This window comes from Microtus pennsylvanicus, chromosome X, assembly GCF_037038515.1.
Source record: "Microtus pennsylvanicus isolate mMicPen1 chromosome X, mMicPen1.hap1, whole genome shotgun sequence".
Lineage (NCBI taxonomy): Eukaryota > Metazoa > Chordata > Mammalia > Rodentia > Cricetidae > Microtus > Microtus pennsylvanicus.
The window spans coordinates 114,686,506-114,711,423 of NC_134601.1; the positions used below are offsets into that span (position 1 = coordinate 114,686,506).

General features: G+C 39.8%; 1 pseudogene; it reads left to right on the plus strand.

The window, feature by feature from the left end:
* The first annotated feature begins 3,917 nt into the window (after positions 1-3,917).
* Positions 3,918-24,918, plus strand: part of LOC142840503 (heat shock protein HSP 90-beta-like) — a 77,722-nt pseudogene continuing 56,721 nt past the window's right edge.

Sequence of the window (24,918 nt, forward strand, 5' to 3'; positions counted from 1 at the left end):
TAAACTCACAACACTTGTTGTTGTGGGGTGGTGGTGGTGGTTGTATAATTCTCATTCGGACAGAGATAAAACAAGCACCAAGAACAATCAAAAAATCCAAAACCTTTATGACTGTTGCCTAGGTGAAAAATATCTTCATTAAATGGCCATTAGCTGCCTACACTAAGCTGGAAGCCAAAAAACTCAGTCGAAAATGAACCCATCTTTTGACTCAACAGCCTCTTTGGCTGCAAAATCCATAGCTACATCTTTATTGGTACCATGAGCTGCTTGTAGGAAAGGAGCCTACTAAGAAACATTATCCTTAAGTAATTAACAACTCAAATATGTATTTGGTGTTTTGATGATCTAACTATGAGAATTCAAGGTTTTTAAATTGCTAATATTCAAAAATTCAAAATTTACTACTGTTACCAGTAAAGTTGTTTTTATAAGAATCCTAAGTGATGAAAATGATTTTGCTTTGATTTGGTTTAATTTGGAGAGGTTTTGTTTTGCTTTCAAGTACCACAGCCCAGGAAATTGGGCGAGATTAGCTACAGCATGAAGCTAGAAACATTTGGGGTTTCTCAATTTTTTTCCTAAATTATAAATAAATATCTTCCTTACCTACCAGTTCCCAAAGCAGTTTTATTCTGTTTTCAATTTCTTTTCTGTGTTCATATAACCTGGTAAATTAGTCCCCAGTTGGTGTTGACTGTGGAACACTGGAGAGAAGAGGAAATTTTGAGCAGTGTTAGAGTCAGTCCCATCTATCTCACAATGCTATTTCTCTCCTCTTATACAGAGGGTTAAAGCTTCAAGCATAATGTTGCATTTGATTTTTCACAACGCTTACAGAAGGTAGGCAAAAAACGCATCATTGTGGCTTTTCAGGTTCCAGCAAGGAAGGACTGGGATTCTGATACCCTTTACTAAAGAAAAAGAAGGACATGTCTCAGCACATAGTGTTTTGGAGGGACTGCCATAAGGAAGAAAAGGACACCCACTTAGCCAGTTAGATCAGTGAAGATAATCTTGGCAACCAGTTCAGTGACAGATGCTCTGGCCAGATGGCCCTTTCATTCCTTTTACACATGAGGAAACTGAGGCTCATTCACTACGCAGATTCACTAGACAAATATTTATTGAATATTGTGCTTGGGATACAGATCTAGATTCTCAGTTGAACAAGAAAAGTGGAAACATCCAAATAGATAATTGCTCTAAAGGAAAAAGCAGAGGCTTTATTAAACAACACAATGCACAGAAGTATATGCATGTATTATATAGTAAAGAAAATTATGCCACTGGAGCCGACAATTCCCCTCACAAGAACCATAGACTAACAATGAGAAATATTCTTTAGAATGGTTGGTCAGGGTATTCCACATTACTTCACAAACAACATAGACTGTTGCCCTTGGTTGCCTCTCAGAGGTTAAAGGGAAGGCCCTGTTGCTAAGGACACCTCACTCTTAGGACATAGGACTCGAATTATTCGAGCTGGATCTAGCCTGAAAGCCTCCTTCCTGTGATCTAGCTTCCATGGTGCCAGAAAATACTCTGGAAGTTGCAATTAATAGCTCTACCCAGCTTTGACACATATGAACCTTAACAGGGCGAAATATTCATCAGTATGCAGCGTCAGAGACCAGCTTCGACAAACATACCACCTGCGAGGGTAGGGGCACGGGGATCAGCAAAGACACAAGTGAAAATAATAAAACACAGGATAAAACCAGGAGGGAGTTCCAGTGAGTCCTGAAATTCACCTGCAGTAAATTTTCAGTTAACTTTTATAACCCAACACAATAGGGGGAGAATACAAAAGACTACTTTAACATGATACAAAGGACAACTAGAACAGTTACTTGCTTCAATACTTTGAGACATCAAGCCATTAAATCATGAAAAAAGCATACTGTTGTTTAGGCAGTGAACCTACCCTAGACCAAGTATCCTGAAGGCAGCCACTCCCTAGGTCAAGCATTTTAATTCAAAAGAATGAGCAGAAGTAGGCTTGAATTTCCTGACCTTTGGTCAGGATGGAGCAGATCTACCTGTATGGGCCATCTTAATGTCCAAAATACTAAGTAACCACACCTAGGTCAGGGTGTAGCCATACTTGTTGTCAACAACTTTGAGAAAGCTAAAACTCTCTGACCTTCATTCAGACGAGGTGCAAATAGGCTCACATTTTGGGGCCTCCACAGGAGGAAGGAAGCAACACTCATGCATCAGTTTTAGTCAACTGTTGTCTAGTTGAACTTAAGGCCCATTCAACAGGAAGGAAACCATGCCTGGTACTAGATATCCAGCCAATCTCTTGGGACTAGTGATGTCTTGGGTCTTTGAAGAGGCTCCACTATAGCCAGTTGGCGAGCACAGCATAATTCCTAACCATATTCTAATCTTATCTTATACCCACAGATAAGTGTAGCCATCAGCCCTCATCAAAGAAGCAACTCTTTACAGCAAACAAAAACCATCACAGCAAACCACAACTAGACATAATGCAGAGATCAACCAATTGTGGGGAGCTCAGCCCCAGTGGATACATCCACATCACAGTTCGCATATCCATAGCTCAGGAAACATCCCAGAAAAGGGGGTTGAAAGATCGCAAAGAGCTAGAATTCCAGGAAGTCTGGTGCGGAACAGTCTCTCATAGAAATGGCTGCATAATGGGATCTGAACAATGGTAGTATCAATAGATATGCTAACAAGGAAGGGGACAATTTTTCACAGGACCACATTCCTGGACAAGGAACTACAGACTGCTGAAAGGCGGCAAGATAGCATCTCCCAGGGATGAGCTTCTAACTTTTTGCCCAATATTAAATGGTCAGCCCTAAAGCCATATAAACACAAACAACAAAAATGGACTTGGTAGGCGTATTTACACATCTGTGTATACATATACATATATGTGTGAGTGTAACAATAAAAACAGGAAAGAAGAGGCTATCAGTTTGAGAGTGAGGATGACATGGAAGGCACTGAAGGGAGGGGGTGTGGGAGGGGCTGGAGGAAAGAAAGAGGGGGGAAAGTAATGTAACTATATTTTAGTTAAAATGTATATTTTAAAGGCAGAGTGAGCAGGATGGTGGGGCTTTGGAATAAATGGAGTCTGCCCTGAGATACCAATCAAGTAGTTGCCTGAAGCCTGTGAGGCGGCCAGTCTGTGAATGCCCAAGGCAAATACATTCCAAGTAGAGGGAATGGAAAATACAAAGGCTCATTTACAGCAAGAACACACATTGAAGGTTCAGATTCAGGGAGGGCAATGTGACTGAGATAAAAGGGAAGAATAGTCTCTGAGGTCAGACTCTAGGGGACATGTGCTGGGGGAACATGTAGGACCTCTCAGCCCACAATCTGCATTTCACTCACAATATGATGAGAGAACCATTAGAGGTTTGAGACAAAACAATCTAACAGGCATGTTTGTTTCTTTTTTTGTTTGTTCAGTCATCTTTAATTAAAGTATAATTACATCGCTTCCTCCTTTCCCTAACCATTGAGACAGAGTATCATATACCCTAGGTTGGCTTTGAACTCACCAGGTAGCCAAGGATGAACTGGTCCTCTTATCTCCAACTTCCAAGTGCTAAAATTACAGGCGTGTGCCTCCACATCTTTTCTAACTTGTCACACCCGCCTTGACCAGCAAGGAAGACGCAACACTGGAGCTCTTCCTGCTAGCAGTTTATTCAGGACCTTTTTTAACAATTGTATCTCTGTCTCTGTCTCTCTCTCTGTCTCTCTCTGTCTCCCCCCCCCGGGGGGGCAAACCTCTCCCAGCCCTTAAAAAGGCACGGGCCGCCAACCCCGGATTGCCAGGTGGGCACTGCCCATAGGTCCACGCATATGCAAGCAGCTGACAATCATTTCGTGATCATAGCATGAGTCAGAGAGCACTCGCTTTCGGGATCATGGAGGGCGGGAGCCAGCACCGTCAGGTGAGGCTCCACGCAGCTCTCTACATTGCCATCAGGTGTGGCTCCACGCAGCTCTCTACAATGACTGATATTTTAAAAACATCACCTGCCAATTGTGTTGAGAAAAGATTGTAAATAGGATGAAAGTAAAAACAGTGGTAGAATCCAGAACAGAGATAAATGCAAAGTGAGCTTCTGCTGCTGCTTCTGTTGTTGTTGCTGCTGCTGCTGCTGCTGCTGCTGCTGCTGCTGCTGCTGCTGCTGCCGCTGCCGCTGCCGCTGCTGCTGCTGCCGCTGCCGCTGCCGCTGCTGCTGCTGCTGATGATGATGGGGAGAAGTCAGAATCAAATTATTTTTCTGAGAGAACTGAGTGGATTCTAGAATAATTGGATATGAAGTACAACAGAAAGAAAAGTACCAGAAGCAAATTTAGTTTAGAACCTGAATATCCAGGTAGATTACAGTCCCATTAATATAAATTATGCATCAGCATATTTTTCTGTAAAAGCCCAAATAATAACTCCAGCTTTATAATATCTGTTGTAACAGCATCCAGACTATAAGTGAATGAATGTGCGTGGGTCTGTTCCAATAAAACTTTATTTAGAAAAAGAGATAGTTTTCCTGGCTTAAATAATAAAGACTATAAGGATGAAAAAGACTACAAAGATAATTCAGGATGAGGTGTAAATGGCCTGTAGCAGATTTCATTTCCAAAGATGGCCACACCAGCATACTTCTCGCTCTTTTGTGATCCTCCTCAAGAGACTGAGTTTACCCTTTCCTGAATATAAGCTGATCATTGTTTGACCAATGAGATGTTCATTTTGCTTGACTTACTTCGTCAGTGACACAAAGCAGAGGCAACATTCTGTGCCTCCCAAGATTAGGCCCGAAGAAGTCTTGAAGCTTCTGCTTTTATCTCTGGAATTTTCACAGCTGAAAACCTAGCTGCTGGGAAGTGAGGAAACCTAAGCCACCAAGGACTGTAAGGAGAATAACTGAGATAGCTAAGATTCCAGCCAATGGCCAGCATCAAATGGCCGCATAACAACATGCCATTTTGGAAGTGGTGCCTCCAACTCCATTACACATCCCAGGTGGTACCATATATGGTAGAGACAAACTGTCTTCATGAAGCCCCGCCTGATTCTAGATATCATGAGCAAATAAATAACTACCATGTTAAGCCACTTTTATTTGGGGTGGATTTTTCCTCAGCAATGGATCTGAGGGCAAAAATGACATCAGTCAGCTTTCACTGAATTACGCTACAGTGAAAAGTGACTAAAAGTCTCAGTAGTTTGCAACAACAAACCTTTATTTCTTGCTGGTTATATGTTGACTGCAAAATAATAGTTCTATCACATAACTTCTATATTCTGGAATCCGGCTAAAGGCACAGTGACTGTCCTCAGTACAGTATCAGAAGGGAAAGGGCAATAGCAGAACAACACAAAATGTCTTAAAGCATCTGATCAGACGTGTGTATGTCTCCATCACTCCCATTTCCTTAACCAAAGCCATTCAAGCAAATTTCCTAATAGTGGATACTTGGCAACAAGTACTTATTATAGCCTGTGTATGAAATGTTTCCCACAAACCCATATGCTGAAGGTTAGGGATCCAGATGTGGTGCAACTTGGGGAGATGCTTGAAGCTTCAGGAGATGAGTCCTGGTGGGTGGAAGTAGGCTCCTTGGGGAAGGTGCCTTTGAAAGTTGCCTTGTCCCTTCTCCTTTCCTCTCACTCCATTTATATTCTGGCCACCATTAGGTGAACATCTGCCTTCTCTATATGCTCCCATTGCTATGATGGTCTGTGTTGCATCAGACTCAAGCTACTGAAGTCAACCTACTATACAATAAAACCTCCAAGTCCATGAGCCAAAAGCAATCTTTCTTCTTTTTAACTTTTTAATACAATAGTTAGAAATGTGAATGCAACCATCTATGACTGAGGGAAAATCAGGAGTTCATTCTGTATAATAGATTTGAAATGCTTGTTTGACATACAGATGGACATTAATGGTAAGGGGTTGGCTATACAAATCCAGAGTTCAAGACAGAGGCTAAGGCAGACATTCACTTGACAACAAAGCATAGCTAAGTCATGAAACTGAGACCATCCAGAGAGGAAATCAGTTAGAAAAGAGTTCTGCTGACTAAGCACTGTGGCATGCCGAGGTTTAATGGTTTTGAAGAGGAAGTCACTCCAGCAATAAAGACTGAGAAAGGACCATCAGGAGGGAGTGGTGTTACACAAAGCAGGCAAAAAAAAAGAGTTAATAATTCAGTGTATTGTGCTGAATAGGTGGGACAAATTAAACAGTGGATGTAGCAGTGTCAAAGCCTTGGGGGAACTTTGAAAAGGAAAAATAGGCCAGGAGGGTTAGAGAGCAACTAGTGAGTGAGGAAGCGAAGAGAAATGCATGGAGCACTCTTAGAAGGTGACCAGAGAAACGGGAAAGTAGTTGGAATGGGATGAGGGTCAAAGAAGAGTCTTAAAAGAGGATGGGTGCTGCGCCATTTGTCTAAGCACAAAGAACGGGGGCATCAATGATAGTGTAGTCACCAATGGCTCAGAGAGTTTCCCTTTGAATCATCACACATCTGACACATAGTGAGGATGAGAAGCTAGACCTCGAGTCTAGTCTGATGTTCTTCCAGCAATTCAGTCTCCCCTAGTAAAATTGTTCATGTTGTTGACAGTGTGTGATCATCAGAAAGCACAAGGCTAGCACCATTTTCAATACCACCAGGCATCCAATGTGTGCTATCTACCAGGCATCCGATGAGCACTATCTAGCAGGCATCCAAAACCCATGTACATCCCCAAAAGAAAGGGACAAATCTCTTCTAACACTCCTATCTTAAGCAGTGTGTTTACAAGTACATTGTGTGTGTGCATATGTTAATGTGAAGGGTGCATATGGGTGTGCATGTGTGTGTATGTGTGTGCGTGTGTGTGCGTGTGGGCATATGGAGGGCAGAAGACAATTTCATTTGCCATTCCTTAGGCACTCTGCATCTTTCGTTTGAAACTGGGTCTCTCTCACATTTTTTGTTTTTGTTTTGTTTTTCCAAGACAAGGTTTCTCTATATAACAGTCCTGGCTGTTCTGGAACTCATTCTGTAGACCAGGCTGGCCTCAAACTTACAGAAATCTGCCTGCCTCTGCCTCCTGAGGGCTGAAATTAAAGGCATGCACCACCATGCCCGGCAAAACTGGGTCTGTTAATGACCTGGATCACACTAAGTAGGGGAGGCTGGCTAGCCAGGGTTCCATCTGTCTCTACCTCCCCAGTCCTGGGATTATAAGCATGTGCCACCATGCCCAACTAATTTATGTAGATATGTGGATCCAACTCTGGTTACCAAGCTTGCAAGTCCAGCACTTTATCAGCCGAACTACTGAATTGTGTAAGTTGTACCACCTTGTCCTATTTACATCAGTCTTTAACCTTGTCTCAATGAACTTGAGGCATTCCGTCCTTTATCAGAATTTCAAAATATGGCCAGTTGTTTCTCCCGAAAGCAAAAAAAGGGGAGAAAATAGTCTGCATAATTTCCATAGCTCTAACAATATGAGCCTAAAAACCAGGTTTTGTTTTCCTTTTGGGCTTCTACCAAGAAATAAGAGTGGGGGAGACTCTGGCTGCATTCCCTGTAACGACCTCTAATTATGGCAACAATTAACATCTGCCACCTTTTCTGTTTCCTCAAGTCTTTCTGTTCTTTCTCTAAAGATCATAAAAGTTAGCTGCATGCTGGTATCAAGAGAAGGCATCTGATCTTCCACTGTTTCTAGCTTTTGCGCTCACTGCCCCACTCCAATATTTAAATATACGGCTGGGGTTCATGTGCCATTCATTCTCTGTGTCTTTCTTCTTCTAACCACAGAGCTCCTCGAGCCATCCCATCATATGCTCAGACATGGCCACAATACTTCTGGATGTGTAAGAAAATCTCCATCTTTTCTGATGCTTCTAGGAATTAACGAGAAACTTGAAAAGTGGTCTCTCACCCTTCCTACCTAGAACATGATCTCGACTCCAGTCTAGATGGCACAATATGGCAAAACCCAAGATTCTTCCAGCCACTTCTTAGTTTGTTCCTGGAAATAAGAACAAAACTCTGCCCTCAGATGTCCAAACGTTTGGAAGTGGCTCACTGTGCTTCGAAAACGTGCTGGAGGCAGCTCATACAGGCTCCCTAGAGCTAGAGCCATTTTATTCATCTCTCTCCAACTTCTCAACCAATTATGTCATATTAGTAACTTGATAATAGAAATAGAGTACTTACAGAAATGGGAAAACATAACACATTGAGTCTTTGAATCCCAGCAGTGCCAACAAACAAACACGAGACCTTCACAGGATATTTAACCTCTCTAAGCCTGCTTCCTCTTCCACTAGCCAGAGAATGCTTTTTACAGAGGAGTATTTTGAGAATTATGGTTAGTGGGGATTTTCAATTATTATTTTCAGGTCTGTAATTAGCCATATGACCACATCAAATAGTACATTCATGTGCCTTTGTCACAGAGAAAAACAATGTGTTTTGTTTCCCCCTTTTATTTTAGCTTCTCAGCGAAGAGCAACCTCTACCTAGCCTTACTGTTAGCACGTATGTGCTAAAGGATGTAATAAAGAAAGTCAATCACAATACCCCAATGAACCAATTCCTGTGTCAACTCCTCAAATCATCAGTAAGAATCACTATCAGGGTGGGAGCCTGGAAACATGGCTCAGGGCTTAAGAACACTTGCTGCCCTTACAGAAGACCTGGGTTTGATTGCCAGGACCCACATGGTGGCTCACAATTATCTGCAACTCCAGTTCCAGAGGATCAGACCTCTTCTTCTGGCCTCTGAGGTCATCAGGCACGCACATGGTGCACACACACAAACACTTGCACACATTTTTTTTATTTTTCAAAGAATCAACATGAAATATGAAAAGTAATCTGGGTGTCTCTCATTCTTCCTTTAAGAATGTGCCATTTCCCATCGCCTTTCATATTCTCTAGATGGCACTGACAGAGACCCTCTGGGTATGACAGTTTAGTTCTCACCTGGTCTTCTCCTGCATTTTGGCCTTATTAATCTAAAAGTTTAACCATGGGCACTTGTCACTTTTTAATCTAAAACTTCCCTTTCTGGATTTGTGTGTTTCCCCTTCCCTGGGCTTTCCCATTCTTAGCTATATTTTAGAATCAGATGGAGAACTTTAAAAATATTGAAGTTTGTGTTCTACGTCCAGAGATTCTGGATTTTTTGTTTCTTTGCTTGCTTACTTACATGCTCTGGAGGTATGGCTTGACATGAGGGGGTTTTTTTATTTGTTTTTTGAGACAGGGTCTCGTTGCACTGCCCATACTGGTCTAGAAGTCACTTTGTGGCCCAAGCTGAGTTCAAGTTCATGATTCTGCCTCGCTTAGGCTTCGGAATGCTGGGATTATACCTGATTAAGCAGGAAGATTTTTAAGATGACTATAACATATCACTAAGATTATGACTCCCTCTTGCCCAACAGGCTCCATGAGAGTGTTGCACACTCTCTCACACCTGATGCAGAGTATAGTAGCAACTACTGGTCAGTAGTGTAGGAATGCATTTAAGCTCTTACCCTTTTCACAATTCTTTCTCACACAAAGAAGAAAGTAATCGTGATCCACCTAACATTCTGATCCTAGAGACTTGAGTCCAGCAATCCCAGGAGCTTCTGTAATTAGATCTTACGGCCATTCGTTGACTCAAGGAGTGGTTATTCTTACACCAGTGATACACTCTAACCCTTCTTTCACATACTAAAGAGACAAAAATGAGTCCATGTCTTTCGGAAGCTGAGGGACACCTAGCAACAGTTTTGTTCATGAAGGAGAAGCAAGACTACCCACCCGGAAAATGCTTGACAGAAACAAGCAGAATACCACAGTAAAACTTCTCAGGGGATAATTGAGACCTCCTGGTCCATGGATAAATGTGGCAGCATGAAACCTTCATCCAGAGCCTCTACGGAAATTCCTCATGCCTAATCATTCACAGTATTTGGAACGCACTGAATGGATACTTTATGTATGACTCCCAATTACACACCATGAGAAATATAAGGAGGATTTGGTTTAACAAAAGTGAAAATTGCATATGTTGTCACACACACGGTGAATTTTAAACTCCTTCCTTCGAGAGTCTTGTTCAAGTTGTTCATATGTCCATAAACTTACAAATCTACCTTCCCTCAATTTGTCATGGTTACAGCACGTGTTGACACCTTGGTTTCTACAACTAAAGTCATACTTCCGAGAAAATAGCTTTATTATTTGCCCAGGAATAATAAAAAATTCTACAATGATCTTGCAGCCAAAAAACAAAGAAAACCCACCTCCCTCTCTCCCTACAAATCTGAGATTCTTCCCTTGCGAATAATCCAGTTGGGAGGAGTAATAGAAAATTCCTATGACTTAATGAATCAATCAGCTGCATCCTTATCCCTAGAAGGATGAAGAAAGACCGGGATCCGTGAACTAGCAAACATTTGGAAGAGAAGGAAGAAGGCCATGCTGAGAATCCTGGGAAAGTAATTTCCCCACCTCCATATCCCACTTAAGGCTAGTAATCCATTTCTGCTTTGGGTAAAGTCGTCATAAAGTCCAGTATACCAAACTGGGCTTGATTCCATTCCTGTCACAACAAGCTTCTTATGTCTGCTGACTTCTACTTGTTTAGCTTTTTTTGGCATTTACACCTAAACATCCTGAATATTAATTGCCTATAAATATCTCTAGGTCTTCTGGTGGGTGGGAGGAACAGTTCTCATCAGGGGTCCTACTGGCATTTCAGATGTGAAAATTCTCCCTCATGCTGGACGTTTTCCCTCCCTCCCTCACCTCAGCAAATGGAATCAGCCCACCCCCCAAGTCATTGTGACAATCAAAAATGCTCCCACACATTCCCAAATGCTCGCTGGAAGGGTGATGCTGACGTGGGTTGAGAATCGCTCATTTTACACCCTGAGCAAGCAAGACACAAAAGGCTCACTGCTATCTAGTATAGTCATTTTGCCCAAAGAACTTTGCAGATGAAATTGTCATTTTATCCCACCACCTTCATTAATAAAGCAGATATTATAAATTATCAAAATACGTGAAACCTTTCTATCAGAAACAACAACCCAAAAATGATTCACCCCCTCTTGTGAGAGCTTGAACATCACATATATACCTCTTAATCTTTCATTAATCTGAATTTTCCTAATAAAATCATAAATATTTTTTGCATTTATTTTGAAATCTTTTGAGAGATTTATGAAATAATGATGCCTGAAAAGTTAGTCTGTACAACTTAAACTGGACCTATGGACAAACACATCAGTGTCCCCCAGGGGGCGCCATAATCCCCCAACAAGTCTACCAGCCCTTCCTTCTGTGTCTGGTTAGGCCAGTTGGCAGCCCACTTCCATTACCAGAGGGTTGTTGGCAGAGAGCAAATCTCCAGTGTGGTCTCTTAGGAACCAACCATGTCAGCTGTGGGGACCCATGATGCTTTGACTGCACTGAACCATCAGCCACCTTTCTCCAACATACTTCCATTATCCTTGGCCATAAGTGATTACGAGGTGGGCCTAGACTGACCTGTCTCCAGGTGAGCTCTTGAATTAACCCTTTTCTCCAGGGTGTAAGCATTCCTTTGCAAAAAATCTTAAATGCTTCCATCCACTCAGGCATACGATGTCTACATTCATCTCACCAAGAAAGAACCTGCTTTCTACTTTTGTAATTCCCCATAAATAGGGAAGAACTCGAGGCATCCCAAGCCAACAACCCTTATAGAAGAGTTACTCACAGTAAGCAGAAGCTAGGGGCAAATTCATCAACTAGAAACCAGATGAACAAACTGTGGTATAGTCACATAAGTGTATAGTACCCCCAAAATGATCAATAAATGATTGATACATTTGATATTTATCCATGCTCTAGTGTGCATTAGAGTAGGCGTGAGCAGGCACTCAAAGGAATGGAGCACATTTGTTTACAGAAAGGCAAGTGGGGTGATACTAATGTGTCATAAAATTTTGAATAGTATGACCACAGATGGCACAGCGGGTAAAGGCACTTGCCCCTTTGCAAGTCTGGCAGCCTGGGTTTGATCCCTAGAACCCACAAAGATGAAGGAGAACTGGCTCCACAAAGCTGTCCTCTGATTCCCAGACACACCATGGCACTTGCACCCACACATACACATCAAGTACATACATAGGTTACTTTTAAAATATTTTAATTAAGGAATTTTTTCAAGGTTAAAATACTGATTGTCTCTGGGAGAAGACTGTATTTGGGGAGAAAAGCATAAAGGAACCTCCTGAGGAAAATGAAATTGTTTTATATTTTTATTTGTACACTAATTGTTTGAATATATAGCATAAAGTTAACCTATACACTTAAATGTTATGTGTTTCAGTCTGGATAAATGATTGTTCATTTTTGAAAGTCCTGAGCAAACATAAAGTCATGAAAACAGTTAAAAAGCCCCAGTGAAGCCTTTGTCTTATGATGCCTAATGTTCTTAGCAATATTTCCTCTCACAACATAGTTCATGCTTTCTTCTGAGTTTTACATACTTTAACAGAAGTTACCAGAAGTCCTTTCTTCTACAAAGCAGCTTGGCCTAGGGAAGTATCAAGAAGTGTAAATAAGCCCCAAACACACCAGCAGCCAATAGACTCAGTTTTAAACTTCATGTTCATTATGCAAGAACTTCTTCTTTACCCTCAAAACCTTGTGGGGATCTTTGAGAGAGGCCTCAACCTCTACAATGGCCGTTGGAGCAGTAATTCCTCTATGTGCCAAGATTCCTCCTTTCTCAAATTCAGTCTTTGTTCGCGTGAATAATTTATGACATATTGTATAGAAAACAAACACAGAGTCTACCTGATTGACTGCCCCTTTTAGCCTTTCAAAATGCAATAAAGCAATTTATCAATCTAAAATTCTTTTCCTGAGCAAGCATTTAATTACTGCACAATTACTCAGACCATGCCTCTGAACTGGTACTTGCTAACTCTAGAGCAATAATAATTTAAAAATGGAGGAAACTATTCAAAGAATCACATTCCACTTGTATACAATGGCACAGTGGGCTTCTTTGACTGCTTACGACACATTTTATCACAGTAAAACCAATTAGAATTTCAAAGGAAGTTATTGCAGCATTGCTTATGGGTTTTTGTTTCTCAATAGTCCAAGAAAAACTTGATGAAAGCTTGATTTATTATTGCAAGTCAGAGTTCAAGGCCACTAGCTGAGCTCAGCAGAGGCAAACCCAACAAGAAGCCAGGCTGAGTAAAAGATGTTCCAGTAGTCTTTTAGATTTTATCAAAATATGAACGCATTAAGCAACAAGCAAGTTGCAACTACAAAACCAAAACAGATTGTAATGTATGGTTCTTTGCAGGCGTTAGACGCTGAATCAAATGAAAAATTTGAAAGCAATGGCTTTCAAACTTTTCCCTTTATTTTTGTGTACCTGCATATGTTTGATTGATGGGGGCACGAATGTGCCACGTGCATGTGTAGAGGTTAGATGACAACTTTGTGAAGTTGGTTAGTCTCCATCAGGTTTGCTCCGCAATTGCTATATCCAATGAGCCATCTTACCAGCCCAGAAATAGCTTTTTTCTTGTTTTGTTTTCATTTGGTTTGATTTGGTTTTGGTTTTTAGAAACAGGGTTCCCTGTGTAACAGCTTTGGCTGTCCTGGAACTAGCTCTGTAGACCAGGCCAGCCTTGAACTCACAACCCCTGCTTCTGCCTCCCAAGCGCTGGGATTAAAGGTGTGTGCCACCACTGCCCAGCAGCAAGAGCTTTTTAAGAAAGAAGTGACCTACAGGTAAGGTTCCATTTGGATTGGCTTAATTAAGTTGTAAGAGCTAGCTAGAAATATGCATGAGCTAATAGGCCAAGCAGTGTTGTAATAAAAAAATAAGGAAGTGAAAGCAGGAAAAAAACATACTCCCTTTGGCAGCACATACACTAGAATCCGGGTTTCTTTCTTTCTTTGCGGTCAATGTGTGAAGCATATATGACAGCTGCTGACCCTAGGGGTTGCTTCCCAGATTTGCTGGAGTACCATTTCAGATGGGCTGCTTCAAGAGCAGACACTGGGACTTGGATTTGTGTGAAAGGCATTTATGAAGAAAGAGCTCCTGGGGTAAGCTGGCAAAGGAAAGAAGGAAGACAGGGAAAAGGAGGAAACCAAATGAGCACGTTCTCAGGCATCTGGACCTCCCAGTTCATTTGGTCCCATGGGAAGCTTGAGAGCATAAATCCTGCCTGGAGACATGTGAGCATACTGAGCCAATATTGGTCAATGGACCAGAGGTGGGAATAGGAGGGCCCCGTCAGTAGACCTCCAAAAAAAGGTGTAGACAGCCATACATTGGGAAATGTAAAGGCGAAGTGGAGACTGGAAATAAAGAGTCTTGGTTTTCAGCATTTACTCATTTTCATGGAGTAAATATTTCTACCTTCGCCAATGTCAAGCTTCTGACTTGGCATCATTAAATGTGGAAAGAAAGACATGCACATAACACCTTTATTATATAATATACCTACTATATGAATTCAATAGACATATATAACTGAGTGCACAGATAAATGCACGTACCAAAATAAAACAAACCGGGGATTTGGGGGAATTCACTAACTTTCGTTTTATATAGATTATTTTATTGTTTATGTATAGAGTCAGTTCTTCTTATACACAGTTGTTGAATTCTAGAAAGCTGCTGGAACAGTAAATTACGATGTTTCTAGAAGAAATACAAAATTAAGTTCCTATGGGCTTCTGATCAAAACTTCTGCTATTTATCAAGTGTTAGTATACATAAACTTGTTTTATTTGTTTTTCTATTTAAAAACACCTTCTATAGTATGTATTGCTGATTCATGAGCATTGAATTCAGTGCCTAACCAACTATAACTTAGGTATGAATGAAGTTTATCTAATATGTGTATTTTCTTCAAAAAACACACCATAGCCTTTTTGTGCCCTGGAACACTAAAAATTACTTCAACACTATGTTTTGGGTTATTTTAAACAGAAAAGTGAAAAACCTGGCACTAAGTATACAACAAAAGAATATTTGTTTAAAGTATGGGAGCTGAAATGAAAAGGCCTTGTTCAGCCTTAGCTGGGAACATGCACGTGGGGCAAGGCAAACTTCTCACGGCTTTGCACGTGCACATGTTCACAAATGGCCACAGTATCGGCTTACGGTTACAAATAAATTTTATTGAGTAGGCAAATTCACAGACACAGAATACATGAGTAACAAGGGTCGCCTATTTAGCATTATTTTTAATAATAGATATGGCTAGCAACCCTTTTCAGAATTCTGGAAAATTGACGTCAGTTCTTGTGAAGCTGCATAAACCAGCTTCAGCACAGCATGGACTAGACTAGACCATTCTGATCACTATCTCTACTGGTGGGTAAACCTACAAAGCAGAAACCAGTTCTTTGTTGTTGTTACTATTCTAGCCACTAGGACAAGTGCCTGGCTCACGGCAGGTAATCAGAAACTGGTAACGGGCGAATGACTACAAACAATTTTCCTCTTTTATGGTGGAAAAATAATAAGCTCATACCAGCAAGCATGTTTTGCTTATAATATACCTTATTTGAAGGGTTTTGGTTCCCATCCAAAGTTTATGTCTACAAAATTTGGTGCCCAGCATTTATAGTTTTACAGATAAGAAAATAAGGCACTGAGCTGGGGAGACCATTCAGTCAATAAAGTGCTTGCTGCAAAAACATGAGAATTTGAGTTCAGTCCCCAGAACCTACATTAAAAAAAATAATGAAATCTCTGGGCATTATGATGTGTGGTCATAATCCCAGCACTGGAGAGGCAAAGAACCAGGAAGACCCTGGAATTCCTTGGCAAGAAAGTCTAGCTTACCTGGTGAGTTCCAAGCCAGGGAAGGACAGTGTTTCAAAAAAATGAGGTAGCCCGTATCTTGAGGAATGACCCTTGAGGCTGTGCTCTCCCTTTCACACATACACGCCCACATGGTCACAGGCACCAGCGTACACAAACACACATTCACATGTGCACATAAAAATGAAAAGAAGGCCCTGAGAGTAAGTGGATTCCCAAAGATGACAGTCTATTAGAAGGAGAGCCAGGGATCCAAAAAAAGAAAGAAAGAAAAAAGAAAAGAAAAGTAAAAGAAAAATCTTCAGACTTCAAATCATGTGGCTGCGCCACACTAGGGTTATTGACAATGTGGACAGCAAATCTATCTGAGCTCTGCGTGTACAGAGCACCACATTTGCTTCAAAGAGTTCAAGTGAACAAACCACTAGTCTACCCAAGGGGAAAATAAACAGCATTGAAAACCACCTCCAATAAGAACTTTCTAGTCACTTAGATTATATATTCTTACATATGTGTATGTTTCTAGATTTTAAACACAAATCATTTAACTGCAGGTATATTTGTCTCATCAATGTTTAATGGAATGTTCCAGAATATATCATGTGCTGCAGACTGCTGAGGTATCTTCTGAGACTTCTGCAAACTTCTAGACTATGAAATGACAAAAATGTTTGTGCAAGCTCCTGGCTATCTCCTAAATCATATTTCCTTTTAAGAGCAACTTATTTCCTGTTCGTGTCCACACACCGCAACTTATCTGCTTTTCAACTTTTACCAAGGTTTTCTCTTTCACTTACAGCCACGACTAACAAAGAACTATCTTTTAACTGCTTTGTACCTGATGCAAGTGGAGAATACAAAACCACACCAGGGTTGACTGGCTAGGCAGCCTGTGACATTAAGTGCTTAAATGGTACAATTACATTGATATAACACAGCCTCAGAAAGTAGAATTTAAACTGCTAAACAAGAATCTGGAACAGCAGATGCCCCCAATTGTACTACCAGATTCAGATACTGATTCATCTTTAGAGATTATAAATCATGGCAAAATAATGTCTGGACCCTAATAGGTACTCAACAAATAGCTCAGTAACTAACCAAACTCTGAGCTCTCCTTCTTTAGGGTAAAAAGTGTATAGTCATTGAATGAAAGATGTTCTTCGCTCTAATCATGGCTACTGAGCCACCTATTAGCTAACTGATGTCCAGGAAAAAGGTTGTTGCTTATTTGCACATAGTGACTAAGCATCACTGAGTCACTTTTTTTTCTGATTTCTTAGTATGTAATTCACAATCAATCTTTTTTTTTTCTATGTAGAGGATTTGTAACTGCCAAGAAATGAAACTCAGATCATCAGTGAGGGAGAATGACTCTCCACCAAGTGTGAAATCTAAAAAAAGATTTGAAATGATCCTCCTGAAATGCATTTAATAAATGTCTCCCCATGGGTTAACTCATTGCTTAACAATTGCACGTCTGGAAATTTCACCTTAGAAATAACAAAGAACGCATGTTTTGCTTGACAAATGAGATTAGAGGATACTAAAAGAAAAAGTAACAGAAAAAAATAGTAACAGTCAAGAAATACAATGGTAAGATATTTGTTCCCCACCAATTAACCTGCCAGGATTTAAAAACTGCACTAATACCCACCGTTGTTAAGGATGAGAACACTTGGTGTAATTGGTGCACCAGGTTTTGAGGCGCACTTGCCTGAATGTATTGAAATCCCAAACGTCCATACTCTGTAACATAGCTATTCCACCTCCAGGCATCTATCATATAGAAATATCTGCACATATGCAAAGTCTCCAGATGTAGATATAAGACTAATTGCTACAATGACATTTATTGTTTCTAAAAACCACAAACAAAAAGTCTGTAAATATTACCAAGAAAGTCTATATTACGTCATGTTAGTATAGTGGAATAACTTGGATCCATTTACAAAAAGCAGTATGTTGGAAATACAGAAGCAGTCTGGTGGTTAACAGTGCCTACTGCTCTTGCAGGTGGCCTGGGTAGGGTTTCCAGTGTGAATACTTATCTTCAGCTACAGGAGTTCCAATACCATCTTCCCACCTCCACAGGCACTTCACTCATGTGCATGAACCCACACTCACATACCTAGGTAACTAAAACTAAGATATTTCTTCAAATGAAGCAGGGTACAGATATATTAGCATGGATCAACCACCATGGCATATTACTAAACAGGAAAGACAAGCTGCATCATAATGTATGGTCTAATAAAAACGACTGTGAACAGCAATGTACAGACTCAAATGTGTATGTACAGAAAAGGGTATAAAGGGAGACAAGATGAAATGTTTGTGGTTATTTCTTTGGAGATTCAAAGTAAAGAAACACTTGTACATTTTATTATATGTACAAAAAATCATCGGAATTTTGCTAGTATAACAGCACCTGGATAATCACTTAAGTCATTTTTATAAAATAACAAAAGCATAACAATTTCTTCTTTAAAAAAAAATTCATCCCCTTGAAAAAGACTACCTATTGGAAAGTAGAGAAGCAAAGGAGACATTTTGAAAACTAACAGTGAAAAGTCTAAGAGAGTAACAGTGGCTGAAAGTTCAAAGACTAGTTGCTGACTCTCGACTCTAGAAGTTAAAAATTGTCCACTGGATGATGATCTCAGGAGTCACAGGGTATTCAGGTTAACAGAGACCTTGACTTAGTCTGATCAGAACCTGAAAGGAATGTGGGAAAATGTTTCCATGTCAGCAGCGAAAGGTGTCCACAAAGTCTTTACCATCCTTCCCTTCCAGAGGCAAGGGTTCAGCTCCCCTTGGCTTACATCTAGGCATGCTCTGTTATCTGCTTTGACTAGTAAAAGATGGCAGAAAGGACAGTGGGCTGGTTCTGAGCCATAACACTGAGCATCAAGCCCTTGGATTACCTGCCAACTTCCATTCTCTGATTCTAACAAATGCAAATTATACTGAAATCACCACCAAAGGCAGATCCAAGAAGCCACATGGAGAAAACAGGTAGCAAAGAACTGAGACCCCACATGACACCAATATAAACCAGGTTTCACACTTTGGAGTGTCAGATACTCTGGGCCAGAGACAGACCATCTCAGCTGTGCCTCTCTAACTCACCAATCTATAGTTAATCTCAAGAAAAATAGCTTTTTTTTCTTTAAATCACCAAGTTTTGAGTAGTTTGATATGCAGAGATAGGTAACCAAATGTGGTTCTTTTCCTCCCCATTATGATATGCTGCAGAGTTTTTTTCTCATTCCTGAGTTCATTTATTTTTTTTAAATTTATTTATTTATTAAAAATTTCTGTCTCTTCCCCGCCACCGCCTCCCATTTCCCTCCCCCTCCCCCAATTAAGCCCCCCCCAGCCCGAAAAGCAATCAGGGTTCCCTGTCCTGTGGGAAGTCCAAGGAACCCCCATCTCCATCCAGGTCTAGTAAGATGAGCATCCAAACTGCCTAGGCTCCCACAAAGCCAGTGCGTGCAGTAGGATCAGAAACCCATTGCCATTGTTCTTGAGTTGTCAGTAGTCCTCATTGTCTGCTATGTTCAGAGAGTCCGGTTTTATCCCAGGCTTTTCCAGACCCAGGCCAGCTGGTCTTGGTGAGTTCCCAGTAGAACATCCCCATTTGTAGTTTGATACAGTTGGATTTTACCACAAACTCTATAGATATAATTGAAGTGATATATTATTTGTGCTTTAATAAATAAAGCTTGCTTGAAGATCAGGGGGCAAAGCAGCCACACTAGTCAGCCATATGGGCTAGGGAGTGGTGGCACACACATTTAATTCCAGGACTCGGGAGACAGAGGCAGATGGATCTCTGTGACTTCAAGGCTACCCTGAGCTACACAAGATCGATTCAGAAACAGATCCAGGTGATGGTAGCTCACACATTTAATCCCAGGGCTTTGGAGCCACACACCTTTAATCCCAGCACACAGGAGCAATATGGCTGGGCTGAGAGAGAAATATAAAGGGGAAGAGACAAGGACTCAGTAGAGTGTGGAGTCTGAGGATTCATGGAGATGGGATCTCACCCATTCAGTCCGAAGATTTGGTAAAGGTAAAAAAATCTCTCTAGTGGTAGCCAAATCCAGTTCAGTCATTTCCTGCCATCATATAGGAAATTCTTTCCTAGAGAAATTAAAGAACCTAATGGCTATTGTAGAAACCATACTGCTATGGATGATAGATCAGCTATAGAAGAGAGAACACAAAAAATCAGGAGAAACCATAAAGCAAGGATTTTTGAAAACTTCTATAAATGAACAAAGACCAAGATTAAAAATACTAATAAATGACATTATCATTGAAGGTCTAGTAAACACAGGTGTGGATGTAGTAATAATTTTATCAGAATCTTGGCATCCAAATTGGCCTCTTCAGGAGGTAAATGTTCAGTTTTTAGGAATCAGAACTTTATCTCAGGTAAAGCAGAGTGTGAGATGTGTTGAATGTACAGGAAGGACAGAGAGGAATATTAAAACCATATGTGGCTAACATAGAAATGAAATTGTGGGGACGTGACTTGTTACAGAAATGGAATACTCACGTTAACATTCCCCTAATCTTATAAAAAACATAAATTAAGGTATGTTTCTGGGGAAAATATTACAAGATATTATAAAGAACAATCATTGATAATTCAGGTTGTACAAGAACAGGGCACAACAGCTGCTGATATTTCAAAGGTACCAACAGCCCTACCTTTAAAATAGTTGACAGACAAACCTGTATGGATTGCACAATGGCCTTTAACATCAGAGAAACTGCAGACTTTAGAACAACTGGTACAGGAGTAACTAAATGCTCAACATATTGAAGAATTAACAAGCCCTTGGAATTCTCCTCCATTTCTTGTTAAAAATAAATCTGGAAAATGGAGAATGGTAACAGATCTAAGAGCTGTTAATAAGATGATTCAGCCAATGGGCTCTCTACAGTCTGAAATTCATTTGCCTTCTCTATTGCCTAAAGGATGGCCCCTCATAATGATTGATTTAAAAGATTGTTTCTTCACTATACCTTTACAAGAAAAAGGCAGAAAATATTTGCCTTCACAGTGCCTATTATAATAATTCTCAGCCTGCTAAGAGATATCAATGGAAGATTCTCCCACAGAGAATGTTAAATAGTCCTAACCTGTGCCAATAATTTGTATGGCAGCTGTTGGAAAGATATGTAACCAATTTCCTCAATCTATAGTTTATCATTACATGTATGACATTTTACTATCTCATTCAAATGTAGATACTTTAGAAAGAATGTTTGAAGAAGTAAATAAAATTTTGCCTTCTTAGAGATTATAAACTGCTCTTGAAAAAATAAAAAGAGGAGATTATATTAATTATTTAGGTTATAAAATAGCTTTTCAAAAAATAAGACCCCAAAAGTGCAAATTAGGAAAGATAAATTTCAGACTCTTAATATTAAATTTTTAAAGATTGCTAGGAGATAATTCCCATCTATGGCAAACTATTGGGATAAAAACTGTTGAACTGATAAATTTAAACAAAACCTTAAATGGTGACAAAGACTTGAGTAGTCCCAGGAAATTTTCAGCTGAACCTGAGAATGGATTGGTTTTGATTGAAGAGAAATTACAGAAGGTACATGTGGGTTGTGTGGATCCGAATCTTAACTACATTCTTCTCATATTACCCTACAAACATTCCACTACAGTAATTGTAATGCAGAGGGAAGATATATCTTAGAATGAATCTTTTAAAATCATATAAGTATGATTTAAAAAAAAATAAAAACTTATGTGGAAAAGGTCTCTGAGTTTATTCTAAAAGGAAAATTGAGACTTTGTCAATTAACAGTAGACACAGCAGAAATTATTGTACCTTTTAATAATGATCAAATTGACAAGTTATGGGCAGAAAGTGAACCCTGGAAAAGAGCTTGTAGTAATTGGTTCCATCCAGGAGGAAAGTTGAACAAAGGAGATTAGATTCAGAGTTCTTGTTTTGAAAAGAAAAAAGGAGGAATACAGATATGATAGAATTAAATGGTAGATTATTAAATCTACTCTAAAAAGAAAAAGGAAGCATACAGATATGATAAGATAAAAAGATTATTGAATTTACTTTCAACAAAAGCAAGTACTAGTTGTAAATGTTTTACATTGGACTGGACATTTGTATATTGTATACAAATTCTGTATATTGATACAAATTTGAGATTAATTTTGTTAGAACATACTGTACAGGCATGTCTACTGTTGTTCAAGGTATCGAACTTATACAACTCATTTAAAATGTAATGTGAATTTCTAGTTCTTAAAAATTATTATTACTGATTGTTAAAGATAATAAGGTATTGCAGGTTAGTAGTTAACCACCTATTACAATTGAACTTGTAGTCACATTACGTATGTTTTCAAGGTCAAACCAAGATATATTTTAGACAGACAGGTCATCTTCAAATAACTAAGAGATCTACAAAATATGACATTTAAGATGCTTTAATAACATAGGCTCTTTTTATGACAATAAGACATATCTGCTACTGGCAGCACCAATCTACTTCAGAGAAGATGATGGACATTGTACTCCACATGGAGTTTACTTTCTCTGTGGCAAAAGTAAGTCACTATATAAGAAATTGCCCTTGCCTCAACTGCTGACAGTATGCTGTCCTAATAAGATAAGCATAACTGGACACAAAAGAAAGTGACTGTAAAACATTGTCAAGACAAGAAGGGACAGTCCTTCAGAGAATACTGCTTCACAGAAAAGTCTGTCAAATATTCTAGGCCCCAACATTGCAGAGGAACTGTGGGTACCTCTCCAGGTAGTCAGTTGTTTCTGTCATTTCTCATATTTTTGGAAGTCGCTTGCTCACACTTCCTGCTTACTCAGTTAATATTATTTCCTTCTTGGGTCTCTGAAGGAGTTGAAGACTAGATAGTTACAGTTTTCCTTGTTTACCAGATGCAGAAAGCAAGTTATGATAGAAAGTAAATTAGGTACAAGACTTTGGACTCACCAAGATAGTCTAAATAGAGGAATATTTTCTCTGAATTTCTCAAATACAAATGAACTAGACACTGTTGATGTATTTATTGTCTGTATATATTGTATATACTTATTGTGTTTATTGTATGTAATTTTTCTTATTTTAGTCATAGCTTTTTTATTTTAGACTAAAAGGGGAAATACAGTGTTATATTATTTGTGTTTTAATAATAAAGCTTGCCTGAATATCAGATGGCAAAGTAGTCACACTAGTCAGCCATATAGGCCATGGAATGGTGGCATACATCTTTAATTCCAGGATTTGGGAGACAGAGGCAGACAGATCTCTGTGACTTTAGAATTTCCCTGGTCTACACAAGATCAATTCAGAAACAGATCCAGATGGTGGTGGCTCACACGTTTAATCCCAGTGTTTGGGAGTCACACACCTTTAATCCTAGCACTAGGGAGCTGGAAACAAGAGCAATATGGCTGTACTGAGAGAGGAATATAAAGGGGAAGAGACAGGAACTCGCTGGAATGTGGAACCTAAGGATTCGTGGAGACAGGCTCTCACCTTTTCAGTCTGAAAATTTGGTAGGGGTAAAAGGTCTCTCTAGTGGTTGGCTACTTTGTTTTTCTGATCTTCGGCTTGAATCCCAATATCTGTCTCTGGGTTTTTATCATTTGTGCTACACATAATGCTGACCATGAAAACAAACTAACACCCTGACCCAAAAGATGTAATTGCCAAACAGAGATCTTCCTAGAAACTTCCAACTAATATTTGTTAGTTAGCCGATAATACATGGGTGGTTTTGAGCTGGAAATAATCAAGGCATTACTGAATTTGTAAAAACCAAATTGACAACCCCAACATTACAGGTTATTCTCACATCTCTGAAGCCTATTCTATAGAGGTTCATTCAGAGGCAGAGCCCTCCAAGGGTGGGTATACCCTGGTTCTCCCACCTGGTCTGGCATGGATGGGGACTGTCTATGAGTCATTGATGGTCTGAGTGGGGCAGCAAGTGAAGAGGATTCTGAGTGTGGAAGTGAACAATGGCACAGATGTGATCTTTGGGGACAGTCCGGGTGGGTCCTGGAATAGAGCTTTCAACATAATTTGGACCCAACGAAATCTGAATGCTTGAATTCTTGAAGCAAGAAGTGAGCAATGTCTGTCAAAACTGGCTTCAAGTTTCTCCAAATGCAATTATTTTCTTAAAAAAAAAACAAAGAAGTTGCTTGATTGCCCTAAACCTTGAAGTTATCTCTTCCTAAGAGCCACAGCTTCAAACAAACACATCTCAACTAGTCACCAAAAAAAAAAATACTGTCTCCATCCAGATGAATGCACACAGATGTTTCTGACTCCAGTCTTGCATGAAAATAAAATAATTAAAATGCTCTTTCCCATTTTTGGATTTTTTTATGAGAAATAGTTTATTGGGACTTTTTCTGGCTACTATACAGCTAAATTTTTGAAACCTCCCAAGAATAATTATGAATTGTTCTAAATAAACAGATGTGAGCAGCATCTACCCTAGATCTAGAGCCTGATACTCTGTAGACCAACAGCATCAGCTTGTTGGAAAAGTCAAATCCCAGGCCTCACCCAGACCTACTGTGTTCAGAACTGAATTTCTAAGAAGGTCCTCAGGGCATTTAAATAAACAATACTGTTGGAGAAGCAGTGCTCTAGGGTACCACATTGTGTGGCTGCTACTTTAGGAACAGCCATATCTTCCTACTTCTGTCAAACAGAATCTATTTTCAACACATGTAAAAGTTGACAGTGAAATGAAACAATAGGGGTGTAGTAACTCATGCCTGTAATCCAACATGGAAACCAACAAATAATCTTGAGAGGCCAAGGCCAGGGGATTGTATGACTGAGACCAACCTAGACTACACAGCAAGACCCTGTCTCAAATATAGAGAAGGAAAAAAAGTAAGAAGAGAGGAGGGGGGAGTTAGGAGGAAGTAGGGGATAAGAAAATTGAAAGAAAACAATCACTCCAGACAGAAAAATACACTGCTTCACTTGGTAAGAAGTGTGTGAGTAGGACTTCG